This window comes from Rissa tridactyla, chromosome 9 (assembly GCF_028500815.1).
Source record: "Rissa tridactyla isolate bRisTri1 chromosome 9, bRisTri1.patW.cur.20221130, whole genome shotgun sequence".
Taxonomy (NCBI): domain Eukaryota; kingdom Metazoa; phylum Chordata; class Aves; order Charadriiformes; family Laridae; genus Rissa; species Rissa tridactyla.
The window spans coordinates 35,906,771-35,920,300 of NC_071474.1; the positions used below are offsets into that span (position 1 = coordinate 35,906,771).

The 13,530-nt window shown below is 37.4% G+C and overlaps 1 protein-coding gene across 4 annotated transcripts in view; it reads right to left on the minus strand.

The window, feature by feature from the left end:
- NXT2 (nuclear transport factor 2 like export factor 2) overlaps positions 1-13,530 on the minus strand; it is a 72,386-nt gene that overhangs the window by 57,356 nt on the left and 1,500 nt on the right. For all 4 annotated transcript variants that reach the window (XM_054214241.1, XM_054214239.1, XM_054214240.1 and 1 more), the window contains exon 2: positions 12,687-12,771. The gene's annotated coding sequence lies outside the window, so the exon portion shown is untranslated. The remainder of the gene's footprint in view (positions 1-12,686; positions 12,772-13,530) is intronic.

Consider the following 13,530-nt stretch of genomic DNA (forward strand, 5'->3'; position numbering starts at 1 on the left):
GCAGCTCTAGTGGATATATTTTCATAATGGACTGTAAACACAACAAGAAGAGTATTTTATTAACTGTGTGAATAGCAAAAATATGAATTTTAATTTACAATTGGATAAAAAAATCAAGCATGTTTACCTAAGAAATGTAATACTTGCTTACAAGAAGTTTGAGAATGAATACAACTAATCACATATTTTAGCTTTGCCCATGCAAACGTGAGCAGCCTTCAGTAATCTTTGTTATCTGTACTTATTTATTACTTTAACACATAATTATTTTAAAAATATCCCGATGACATGATGTTGTTGCAGAATATTATCTGGTATTCATTTGAAAACTAAGCTCTGTCAGCTCTCCCATGAAATAGAAGTAGTAAGATTTTCTACGAATAAACCCCACCCAGTCAGGGTAACATTTCTCCTACTATATAGCAACTTCCTTCACTCCAGAAATTTGGAAACAAATCAAAACCTCTCTAAAAACAGTTTTTCTTTTGCCACATAAGTATGCACAAGCAAAGACAGTTTAAGTGATTTAAGTCTGAATGTAATCCAACAACCCATTATAAATGTTATATTACACTACCTTTCCAGAAAGCACCTAAGGAGTCAGGAAATGAAACCTGATTGCAGATGTATTTGTCATACTGTTCCCAAAAGATATTATGAAACACTGTTCTGTTTTTTAAATCTTCAGATTTATGATCAATAATAATGTTAATTAACTTCATTAATGACATTTAAATCTTATTGCCACATATAAACAAACTAGTTTGCAGACCTTGTAACTATAAATTGTAGTCTCTTTTGGCTCTTCTATTAAGAAGTGTAACACTGGGTCATAAACATGGTTAATTTCCGGAGGTAGCGGCTTTGCCAGCTCACAGGCATTCCGAGTCTTGTATAATTAAAAGATTAAATTCCTCTGAGGTGAGTGCTTTTTAGACCTAGAAACACTGGGATGGCAGAATGTCTCTTGGATCCAGTAATAAGGCATTTGCTCTGGCAATGACTGAAAAAGTGTCTTTATTATCCCACTAACAACTAGAAAGGCGTAAAAATATAACAAGTCCGGAAATGGTTAATTATATTATACACTGTTACGTGCATAGTCTTTTGAGTTACTCACATCAACCGGAAATACAGCAGAAAACACAGCAAACACTGTGTAGAGCATGTAAACAGTATTATCTTTAAAGAAGTATTAATGACCTTTTCTTTCAGGAATCTGCCTTGATTTCCTATGAAGTGAATGATAGTTCAAGATAGAGAAATGTGACGAAACAGCGGAGGATATGTTTCTCAACTGAGTACGAACAGGATGGATGCATAAGATAAAGAGGTTTTGACTTAATCAAAAAGAGCAAAATAAACAGGAATAGAGGAGCAGATTTTATATTGAAAATTTCCCTGCAATTTTTATTTTCCAAAGTTTCAGGAAGTTACTTTCCCTTTTATCTTCAGCAATCTCAATGTTACTTGAAGATTTATGTCCCAAATTTGTCTCTGTCTTTTTTTGTTTGAAAGATTAGGTTTATAGCTACATCAGTGATGGAGGTAACCATCAATAGAAATTAAATCCTCTGGATTTCAAAGAAGCTTTGGAAAAACAAGAAAAATCAAATTCAATCTAATAAAAACAATAATAATTTATGGACTACAGCGTGGTTCTGAAATTGTGTATAAACAAAGGTGAATTTTACATCACATTCTAATTCTCAGAGTTGGAGCAAATTTTATTTCAGAAAGAACACAATTCTAGAAGTGCAATGACTATACTCTCCATGAAAAGGTCCATCTTTCTTGCATTATTATTAACCCATGTACTATCCCCCATGTACTAACAGACTTCAAACAATTTTTGGATTGATTCTATTCAAATGCCATCAAATTTTCTTCAGCCCTGCCATTAATAGATTTTGTCCTTTTACCTTTATCTTCCCATCTCAGTTTTCTAAAATTACAAATTTTTACTTCATTTGAGACGTTATTTATAGGTTTTATATTTGTATTGTATATATGATACAATGAACATTTACTTAATTTTTTAAATTTTCCGTTCATCAATCGTCTTCTGAATATTTTTACAAGTAAAAAATTTGGGAGCCACAAAGAAATAAGACAGAGAAACTGAAATGATGACCATCTCCTCCTCCTGACTCATGCTGAAGACAAAAGAAGAGGTATTGAGCAATTAGTAATAATAACTAATATATATTTATATTACTTTAATACTATATCCCATTGACAAACTTTGCACATTTGCTATTGTTTTCATGAGGATTCTGATGTAAATTCAAGACAAAAAGATTGCCTCAATGTAATGCCACAGATCGTGGGTCTAAATTTAAGCCTTACCACTGAATGCATCTGGGATCCAATTCTAACAGTAGAATGTTTCCTTAACACGGTAGCAGGCACAACTTCAGTACTGACTCAGCTGTAATGATGAAACCTATTAAACCACTGACATCCTTTCTCGTAATACGATGAATTTTTCTTACACATCTCCCATTCAAGTACAGACCAGGCCCAACTTTCTGAGATATTACATGATCCCACCTCAAGCACAAAAGCATTTAAACTAACGTGCTTATTAGCTTTCTTAACGTTAAAGTGATTAACGTGTTACCTCTTGCTAATTTTGTGACTCAGAGAACAGGACATTCGGCATTGCTCATTTCTGGAGTTTTGTCAGATTTATTTACTTCTTTCACTATTGCAGCAATTGCAATCTATATAAAATGAGACACTAAATGAGATAACTTTTCTATAAAAATATTTTTCATTACCTAAATATATATATTTTAATTACAGAGATGTAGCACTATATGTGTAATAAACCAAATTATTACCTCAAGCCCTATAATATACTCAATGCTACCACTGATTATCTTATGACTAGATCTATTAATCTAGATACCCATAATTTATAAGTTCTATATTAAGTTTCTTTTCTGTTCTGGAATACTTGTTCCCTAGTGAAGATGCCTTGCATGTGGATATTGGGTATTACTAAACAGCCACACTGGCAGACCTGAACTCACGCTGCTGCTATGTTACGCTGAGGTAAACCAACGCTGGACAAAAAATGTGCACAGGCAACCCAACCTTGTTGAATGGTTGGACTTAATCTGAGCACACTCTCATGCTAACGTACCTGTATGGCTTTTGGATGCCACGGAGGGTTTCTAAGCTCTGCGACACCACAGAATTAACGCTTCTGAGTCAGAGCTGGATCGTGGCCGGCTATCTTGGACTGCAGGCATAAAAACTTGGCCCATTCTAGTACAGATTTCAAAATGGTTATAATATATTTTATGATCTTGAAATAAATATATAGGGCCGAATACTACTCTTACTTACACAAGAGCAAATCAGGAGTAACTCATTATTTCCATATTTATTTTGCAGATCATTAAATTCAGGTCTGCTTCTCCAAATTTGCACTAGTAGCACTGAAAGAAAGATCTGCTCCCCTAACTTGGAGGTGGCAGAAACCACCACTCACCCATTTCAGAAGAGATTCCAACTCAACTTGTACTAATATTTACCCTTTAGATAGCAGCATAGAGGACCATAAATTTTTAACACAGAGAGAGAGATTTGCTGAATGAAGCAAGATTAATGTTACTACTTAGTTATTTATTTGATCTTAGAATGTGAAGGACTAATTAAGGGTGGCTACAATATGTCAAGAACAGGCAAACTATTAAAGATCTCCCTTACCTCTGCCCTACAAATCCTAATGCCATCAATTCCAATTTTATTCTTCAGTTCCAATCTGACTGCTCCCACTCTCTTTATGTGTGGCGTTCTTAATGGTAAGAAAATATTTTTGCCTTCCTTCTTTCATTCTTTCTTTCCACGTTTCCCCTTAACTTCTCAGATTCCACTTCAATAGTCTTCTAGAGATTTTAAACTACCCTGCATATCAGCAACACTTTGATGTTAAATAGCGTTACCAAGGTCATTCTGACAGAAGGACCAGCAGTAATGTTTGTTTTGAAAGCGAGCGCTCTGTTTAAATCTGTTTATTTCTGTACTAAGTCTAGGCACTTTGAGTTGTCATGATGACTCAGAGCAAAGTTGCAAAGCCTCAGTTCTACAAAGAGATTAGTCACTTTGTTTTTTTGCACTGAGCTGCTCTGAGTCAGCTTCAAATTGTTGCACATAGAGTACCTGGATACATCTTCAAATGGTGCAGGTAACTTTAGTGCAAATTTCTGGAAGAAAAGCAGTCTCTGTACATCTGAGCAAATAATTGACCAGGCCTACCTTCACTCTTATCCCCAAATAAGAACTGGGTTTTAGAATGGAAGAAATTGTAACAGTGTGAATGTTGATTTAAATTTTTTCCCTTAGCCAAGGAAAAACTTTAGGGTCAGCAGCCTGAGTTTACTAAACTCTGTGTATACTAAACAATCGTTTGAGCTGTGCTCTTAATTCATTAACTATTTCACAGATTAAAAATTTAGACACCAAAAGGTTTACTTTATTTTTTGTCATTGCAGTCATTGGAAATATTTCTTCTGCTTTTAATCTCAGCAAAACTGAGAACTAGGTTTACGCAATTAGGCCAGCTGCTTTACTTGACTGTACACAGTGATTCTAAGTTTACCATGATTCTGAACTGACCCACTTGTTCAGACTTGTTTTTTATTGACTGTCTGGGCTATATCTTTTCTTTTACTGAGTGCATGTATATTTGTAGTGTGCATGCATATATATTCTATATATATATATGTGAATGCACATGTGTGTGTGAATCCATATTTTTAATTTTATAATGACTGGAGTTGACGTAGTATGTTCTTTAGTCTGTACACTACATTTCATCTAAATACAATTCGCACCACTTACACTGTAAGTCAAAACTCAGTGTATTTGCAACATAGAGTGTGAAAATTAAGTGTATTACTATTGTCCATAGATGTAAACTCTATAAACTCAATAGAAAAATACACTAACCCAAATTGTCTCTCTAGCCAACAATATCATCCTGATGCTTTTTGGAGAAAAAAAAACGACAAGAGACAACTTAGAAGAAACTGTCCGATTTCTCTGACTCACATGGCTTTATTAATGCTTTTGTGTGGGTCCACAGAGAAGCACGTAAAAATAACCTGAAGGCTAAAAGTAGTGAACTTTACAGAAAGAGAGAGAAGGAAGATGACCTGATCCACTTGTCAGTTATGACAAATTAGTGTTGCTCTAAGGTCACTTTGAGTTATTTCCACCTGTAGGAGGCCTGTATTTGCTCCCCTCTCCTAACAGGATGTTAGTAACCTTTTCATAATGGCCCTCCTTACTTGTTTTCTTTTCTTCAGACATATGACACATCCTGCTGTTTTACCTAGGCATTCAGAAGGCTTTAGCATGCCTTCTAATCATAGCATATTAAACAACAAGCAAACATTCATGTCTTGATTCAAACTAAAATATTAATGTCACTAAATTATTTTCCAGAGAAATATTGTGGGTATTTATTTTTATTTCATTTATTTTCTAGAGAAAGCATTATGGCCAACACCCCTCAAATGCGTAATCACTGTATGAAGGAATCACATCAAATACGACTTTTTCTGCCTGCTTCCCTACCACCTGCTTATATTGTGACTTATTGAAAATCTATTAGCTACTTACTATCAAACTAACAATAGCCATTTAAATATGTAAGTGAGAATAAACATAGGGGTATTATCTGTTTCACTTGTTCATTCTTTAAATTTATTTATGTCATTTACACGTGTACCCTTGATTTTGTTCTGTAACTACCTATCTATATGACAAACAAAAATAGTAATGAATTCTATAAACTTATTTGGGACATAATTTATTTGTAAGACTGTATGAAATACAGTTTCGTTACATCATACAATGCTTTTACGTTCAAGGGATTAGCATCCAATGCCAGGTTCACTTTGCAAGGTCAAAAAATAATTCAGATTTGGAACATGAACACTTTAGAATCTGATTTAAGAAGCAACAGCAGAATGTTAGGCAAGAATTTGAAATCTTCTTAAGACTATTCCTTTATAAACTGTCTGTAGATGAGAAATACATTGCTATGAAAAATACATACGCTGTACATTTTATGTTCAAGAGTTTTAGGATAGAAACTTTGGAGAAGTTTTTATTAAAAAAAATGAAGTAGTACTTTATTTCAAAATATATCAAATGCCTTTATGAAAACAGAGGTAAGTCTGTTCTAATTTAGTATGAAATGTAATGTAGAGACCCGCTGCCCCTGTATTATTATTTATTCTTCATATTGTGGCAGAGGTCATTATGCTGCATATTGTACAAACACACAGAAATAACACTGAACTGCCAACAGTACTAAGTAACAGAATATTCTATTACTGAAAGCACAGTAGTAAGAGAAGCTCTGAAAGGCTTCTCTTCAATTAAGTGATTGATTTTGCACTGATACAACATATTTACACACACTCTTTCCTCTCCCCTACTCTCACTCACATCAAACCATGGGCATATGGGAAAATAACCCTATTCTCTGAGATGCACCAGTACCAAGAAGTGTTGAGTTAATCTATACTGATGTATTAAAAATAAGTACAATATAAAACAAATCCTGTAAGTGATGTCACAATTACCTAAAAAGGCACTATAGATAATGGCTCTTCTCAGAACTCCATAAAACTGTGAATAATCCCATGGAAGCAGACTAAGACTTGCTCACTGGCCACATGGTATGCCAGTCATAGAGACAGCCTAGATCAGGTTTACCCACCATAAGGGCAAAGATATCTTTCAGAATGACTGTTAGATTCCTAAAAAAACACAAGCACATCATAATTTTTATAATTATGATCATTTATTACTCAGTCTATTCTTAATTTTTTATGAAGTGATGGAAAGTAAAGCTTGGCAAGCATAAAAGATTAACAAGAATAACACAACAGCCCTGACAATTGTGTATCAGGAGACAGAGCAAATCTCCTGATGTTTCAATTTATTGCAACATAATTTTTTTTCCTGGCTTTATTATAAACTATTTTGTTTTGTAAACCTTTTTAGTTGTTGTGAAAACTCTTGTGAATCTGTGAAAGCTCTTTCTGAAGAATAAATGTAGGTGTAAGGATCATACAGAATGGAATTCCAAGTTACAGCCTTAAAATTAGATTGCACAATCTATATTTGTTTTGGTGAGCAGCTGCTTACTCAAGCAGTCCTAGAGGCTAAACTCAACAAATTGATATTTCCTCATGCATTTCCTCCAGTACTGATAGGTGCATTATTTGTCCCTTGACTACATAGGTCAGCTAAAATTTTCTTACCATTTCACTATAAAAGTATAGATGTGTAACATTGAAATGACCAATTTCGACATACGCTATCCAATCAATTTGAGATTTTCCTACTTTATAAATCAGGAAAGAAAATAAACACTATTCACTGGCAGGCTTCACATAGAATTACTGTTGCTACCAAATTAGGAATTCTAAATGCTTGATTCCTAGTAGGTTACCAGAATCATTAACCTCTTTAACCATAAAGAACAACGGACCTTTACATTGCTAGCTGATCTAATACTAACAAATGAATACTTGAATCTCAACTATTTACAGGTAAATCACTGTTCATCTGTAAAATTTGCTGACTGAATCTGTTAAAAGTCATTGCAGAGCTTAATTAGCTGATCAGCTGATCATTTGCTTATGCTATTCTTAAATTTTTAAATTTAACACAGAGGAAATATTTATTTTTGTTGGTTTGCATGTGAGTACAACTCATTTTTTGAAAATGTTTACCAAGAACTTGGATTTGTTTAATCATATTTTACCAGGTGATTATTAGCCTTGCCAAATCTGCCTGGAATCAAACTTAAACGGTACTTTGCAAGCCATGTAGGTGTTGCTGATATATTCTCTCACTGTGACAATTTTGCTTCCTATAGGATGAAACATTGAGTGCCCAAAGAACAAGTGTTAGTTTCAGACCTGACAAGCAAGTACAGTGTCCCACCTACCTACACATGAGCAGTAAAACATACTTAATACGCTGGGCAACTGGTCACCAAGTTCTGTGTGGAAGTTGTAGGGTGTTCTTGCATTCTACTGTCTCATCACGCCATCCTTCCAGAAAGCTGTACTAAGGGCACTGTATTAATGAGCAAACCTTGACAAGACTTTAGTTCCTTCCATGAGCAAGCGGGGAAGCTGGGGGAAATTGGGTCGGAAGGAAACACGATCGTCATTTTGCTCCGTTTTCTGCCAGCGAAGGGAGCTGACTGGAGAGGGAACGCGCTTTGCCTGGCAGAGGGCTGGTAGCTCACTCCCCACTTGGGCAAAACTCAGGGGAAATATGATTCAGAGAACTGTGTCTGAGTCACTGCTTCTTCTCCAGCCCCTTCCCAACTGTGAAGGCTGCATTTTGTCCCGAACTGGGAACTACAAGCGAAGATTCCACCTCACCCTGCATTTTGAAGCGCATCAAGGAGTTTGTAAGCATGGGCTTTCCGAGGGGCACCACACACGTTATGTTCTACTGAGCATTACTTCACTTTGCAGTCAGTAAACAAGACTAGTATATTTCATATTGACAAAAAAAGCAACCACCCACTGCTAATGACTTTGAACGGTAAAACAGCATACTTAGTATCGGTGTTTTCTAAAATGTCTATCCTGTCCTGCCACACATTTAAGATAACTACATATCTATATAGAAGATATATCCATCGCACGTATGGGAAGCCGAGACGTCAGTTACCTAAAGCGTACAGAAATCCCGCCCCCCCGACCCGCGGCGGGCCTGACGGGGCTCCCGAGGCGGCAGCGCCAGGGCGGCGGGACCCCCGCGACCGCTCTCGCGAGAGTGGCTGAGGCCTGGGCGTTGCCACAGCAACCGCCCCCTTCGCCCCCCCCGCGCCCAGTACCGCGGTGGGCGCTGCGCCCGGAGCCCGGCGGCGGCGCAGTCGGGAAGGGCCTTGTCACCCCGCCAGCTCAGGACGTGGGTCCGTCCGGCGGCCATCGCCCTCCCAGCAGGAGCTCGGCCGTGGTGTCCGTGTCCTCTGCACTCGGCAGAATGGACGTGGCAACCCAGAGCAAGCTCCCACAACAACACGCAGCCGCCCAGGTCTCCGTGCCAGAGCCCGTCGCTGGTGAGCGATGGCGGCAGTGGGAACAGTCATTTGAGGTGTCACCAAGGGCACGATCTGCTCAGCCTCATGGCAGAGCTACGGGAGGAAGCAGACAGGTTAAGGAGCATCAGGGAATATGAGAAAGACTGGTGGAACCATGCCCTGCCCTCCCTGAGACCGAAATGGGAACAGCCACCAGAAAAACCCAAGATCAAGGGTATCACAGAATCATAGAGTGGTCTGGGTTGGAAGGGACCTTAAAGATCATCCAGTTCCAGCCCCCCTGCCCTGGGCAGGGACATCTCCCACTAGACCAGGTCTCTCAAAGCCCCATCCAGCCTGGCCTTGAACACCTCCAGGGATGGGGCAGCCACAGCTTCTCTGGGCAACCTGGGCCAGTGCCTCACCACCCTCAGGGTAAAGAATTTCTTCTAATACCTTATCTAAATTTCCCCTCTTTCAGTTTAAAACCGTTACCCCTTGTCCTATCACTACCCTCCCTGATCCAGAATCCCTCCCCATCTTCCCTGTAGCCTCTTTAGGTACTGGAAGGGGCTCCAAGTTCTCGCCAGAGCCTTCTCTTCTCCAGGCTGAACAACCCCAGCTCTCTCAGCCTGTCTCCATAGCAGAGGTGCTCCAGCCCCTGGATCATCTTCGTGGCCTCCTCTAGACCCGCTCCAACAGCTCCAGGATCCTGCATCCTCCCCCGACCAGGCAGAAGGCAGTAGCTTAAAGGAGAGAAGTGCATGGAGTCAAGTCCACGCCATGGCAGGATCCTGGACCTGCTGGAGCGGGTCCAGAGGACCATGTTGACCATGACTAGATGAAAAATTCAATACATCTCGCTGTACAGATGAGATAGAGTTCTTTCTCTCTTATACCAAAAAGAAAAGACAATTTCTGTCAATTAGACAATAAAAGAAAATATAGAAGCTAAATGAAAATCACACCACATAAAACTGCCTAAGCAATAATCAGTTCATTAAGCATGGCTGTGGTTAAGACAAGTAAATGCACACTCATTCCCTGAGACAGGTATTGCTGGAGAAATTCAGGTTAAAAACAATCTGACCTCCACTGGTATTCAAGTATTGACTCTCAGACTGAAACTGTCATCAGAAAAAGCCAGTACTTCAAACACACAAATGCGGTTTGCAAACTTCTATTTGCTGCCTTTACTGCTAAAGAAACCTCCATCAGGAAAGGAAGACACAAATTACTTGCAACTTCCCAAGTCAAAAAATGAAAGGCAAATAAATTATTTTTTTTTAACCTAAGGCATTTTTACAAGTGAGGATGGAGATAATAATTGCAGAAGCTATATCTAGCATAAAGCTGAAATTTCTCATTTATAAACTGTCTAGAGGGTTTTTACTGTAACTTCCATTTTTTAAATAGAATAATTTTTTAAAATCAAAGAATTAAAGACATGCTGGCTAATCAATATGTAACACCTTTTCAGTAGATATGATATACTAGCAAAGAAGGTAATAGGAAAGGTTAATTTGCATTCAATTTGGGGAAAGGATGCTTTTCCTTTATGAAAACAGTCCTGTCTGCTCATTACGATTAATACTTGAAAACTGACACTAATTATACCACTTTTTATTTTCAGTTATATAAACGGGTATCTTTACTAAAGTCTGGTTGCTTTAGTAGTTTCCGTATCTCTTACTAACCTGGACATAAGGCCAAAACCTGTGTATTCCAAAAGGGCACATTTATGTTTCTTTCACTAAAGTGAAATATGCAACTGCATAATATTTCACATAATCCCAAAGCTATCATCGCTATATAACCCAAATAGCAACTATTCATAAACAGGAAAAGAAATAGGCAGAATAATCTTACTATTCATTCCTGATCCAGTGAGAAAATGTTTTGCAAACTTGAGCATATGCCTTTGAAAACCAGCATTCTGTGGTTCTTTTCCCTGCATGGTGACACTATCCCCAATTATACAAAGCAGTAAAGAAACCAAGCGTCTGAGTATTTTCTGTACACAATTATGTGATAGGATTAGATAGATGGTGAAAGGAGTATAATGGAACAAGTAAACAACCAGATCTTCATTATCAGAGAGGTGCCCAGCACCCACAGCTCCCTCTAAATTAAACTGGGCAGCTCTTTAATATGTCTGCCTTTAATCTTTGTGCCTAAAAATCTTCAATTCAAATCTATACATTTTCATAAATGAGCATCACAATAAATGCTGTGAAGGTTCTGGTATGTTATTTCAACAGCAAGGAAGGTCTGGATGAGATAAATAAGACATCATGTAGCTCACGCCTGGAAAATGCACATTTAGGGGACTCTTGACACACAGTGGACGTAGGGAAAAAGAAAGCCCTCAGGTTGGCTTTTACAATGATTTTTATATAACTCTTGATACCATAATACCTGAGGTTCTCAGTCATTAACAGATTTTATCTCCAAAACCACTCTTTTGAGAAAGGAAAGAATTATTACTTCCATTTAATGACTAAGGAAATGAAGAACAAGATAGACAGAGAGATTTGCCCAAGGATGTAGGGCAAACCTGCCGCAAACTGAAGCAATGGCTCAGAATTCCTGATCTGTGCCTTAAAGAGAAGGCATTTTTGTCCTCTAGATCTTGACTAAGAAACATCCCAATCATTTCATTTTCTCATTGCACTGACATACTACAAACGGGGAAGTTTCCCTGTTTGCAGAATAACCTAGCTATAACTGATTCATTTAAAACCGCTACTCTATTTGTTTTCATGAGCTAACTTTGCCTCCTGTAAAAGTCACAGTATGTCCATCCTGAGAACAGAACCACTAAAAAGTTAAAGAGTGCAGGCTACTTTAGAGATGTAAAGATAAAAATGAGACTTCTAGGGGAAGACTTTGGGCCACAAATATACATTATGAAGAATTACATTAATTTGTTTTGTGAACTAAGTTAAAACGGTTAATAAAATGTTAGAAACGTATATACAAATTTATTATTAGTGAAACAGTGTTAACACATAAAATTAAAAACTATGAAGCTTACCTTTCACTCAGCATCCTTTGGTTGCTAAGTACTTCTGGGATGATTTTATTCTAAATTTCTAAATTACAGGGAGGTAATCTGGAGTTCCTTTCCTTTTTATGAACATGTCATGTGCAAGACTGAACTAGAATTGTATTTTACTACTCAACAAAACTGATTTCTTTTTTGTCTTTTATCGGGTAATTACTCCTGTAGATGCAACTGAGGATGGGCATAATACTGGCTGGTGAAACTAGAAGAAATGAGCAATAGATCATGCGACATTGTGTCCAAAACCATCTACCTCTTAACTGAATTAATAATATTGCTCTTTGTAGAATTTCACGGACACCTACAGGAACCCATTACTTGTCCCTCAACACTTCTGCAGCTGATGACATATATGGCCCTCCATTTGGCTCAACAGTACAACTACCAATCACTTAATTACTTCATATTATAGACATTATAGCCACTTGTGGAAACTATAATGAAAGAAATGGTTTCAAATTTCTGTTCTTTTACAGTGCCTGCCTCATGCAGGCACTTGGTAGGGTAGAAAGAGCAAATAAATGAAACACAAAGCAAACATACCTCCAGCTCTAAGAACTACAGGTTCTTCAAGTCTGGTGAAGATCAAGAGACATGAAGAGAGAATCTTGATTTCCCTTTACAGTTGCTGGAAGACAATGCAACCACAGTTAAGGAAGTATTTAATACTCAGGCTATGTTGGTTTCTATAAGTAAAACTGAAGAATATAAAACTGACTCTATATAACAGTGGGGCACTGATTTTACAGAGTAAACTATTGTCTATGTGCTAGACTAGTAGCCAGAGAAACAGTGAGACAGAAACCTACAAAATTTGTAGAAGTTATAATAATTTGTGACATAAAAGATAGTAAAATTAGATCCTATCCCATGCCTAGACAATTATTTCACTAACGAAAGGATATCATATACTAAAAGGTATTCTTACATATTTTGTATGAGCTACAAAAATAAAAAAATCACTACTACAGAAAATTGATAACTTTGATTAAATAATTGCATCAAAGACTCTAAACAACATTTCTTTGAAGAGAGATAAAACAAATGAGTTATTCTTCCTACTAATGAAAGCTGAGAAAGCATATGCAAATTAAAGATTAGTTTGCAGTTTGGGAAAGTATTTCCTAATAGTCACATGGAAAAACATGAACAATTTAAGTTTTCAGGAAGCCTAAGCACTCTTTTTAAGCCAGAGAAGGCCCATCAGAAAACTAAGTTTTTAGTAGCTCTGTTCTTCGCGGCTACCTGTGGGTCTGATCAGGCGCATCCACCCCAAAATTCTACATGACTGACTTATGCAGCCGTTGCTTTCTCAACTCCCTAGCAAAAACATTGTAATAGCAAAAGACTTTAGAAGAGACCAGAAAACACTGATATGTTTCTTCTT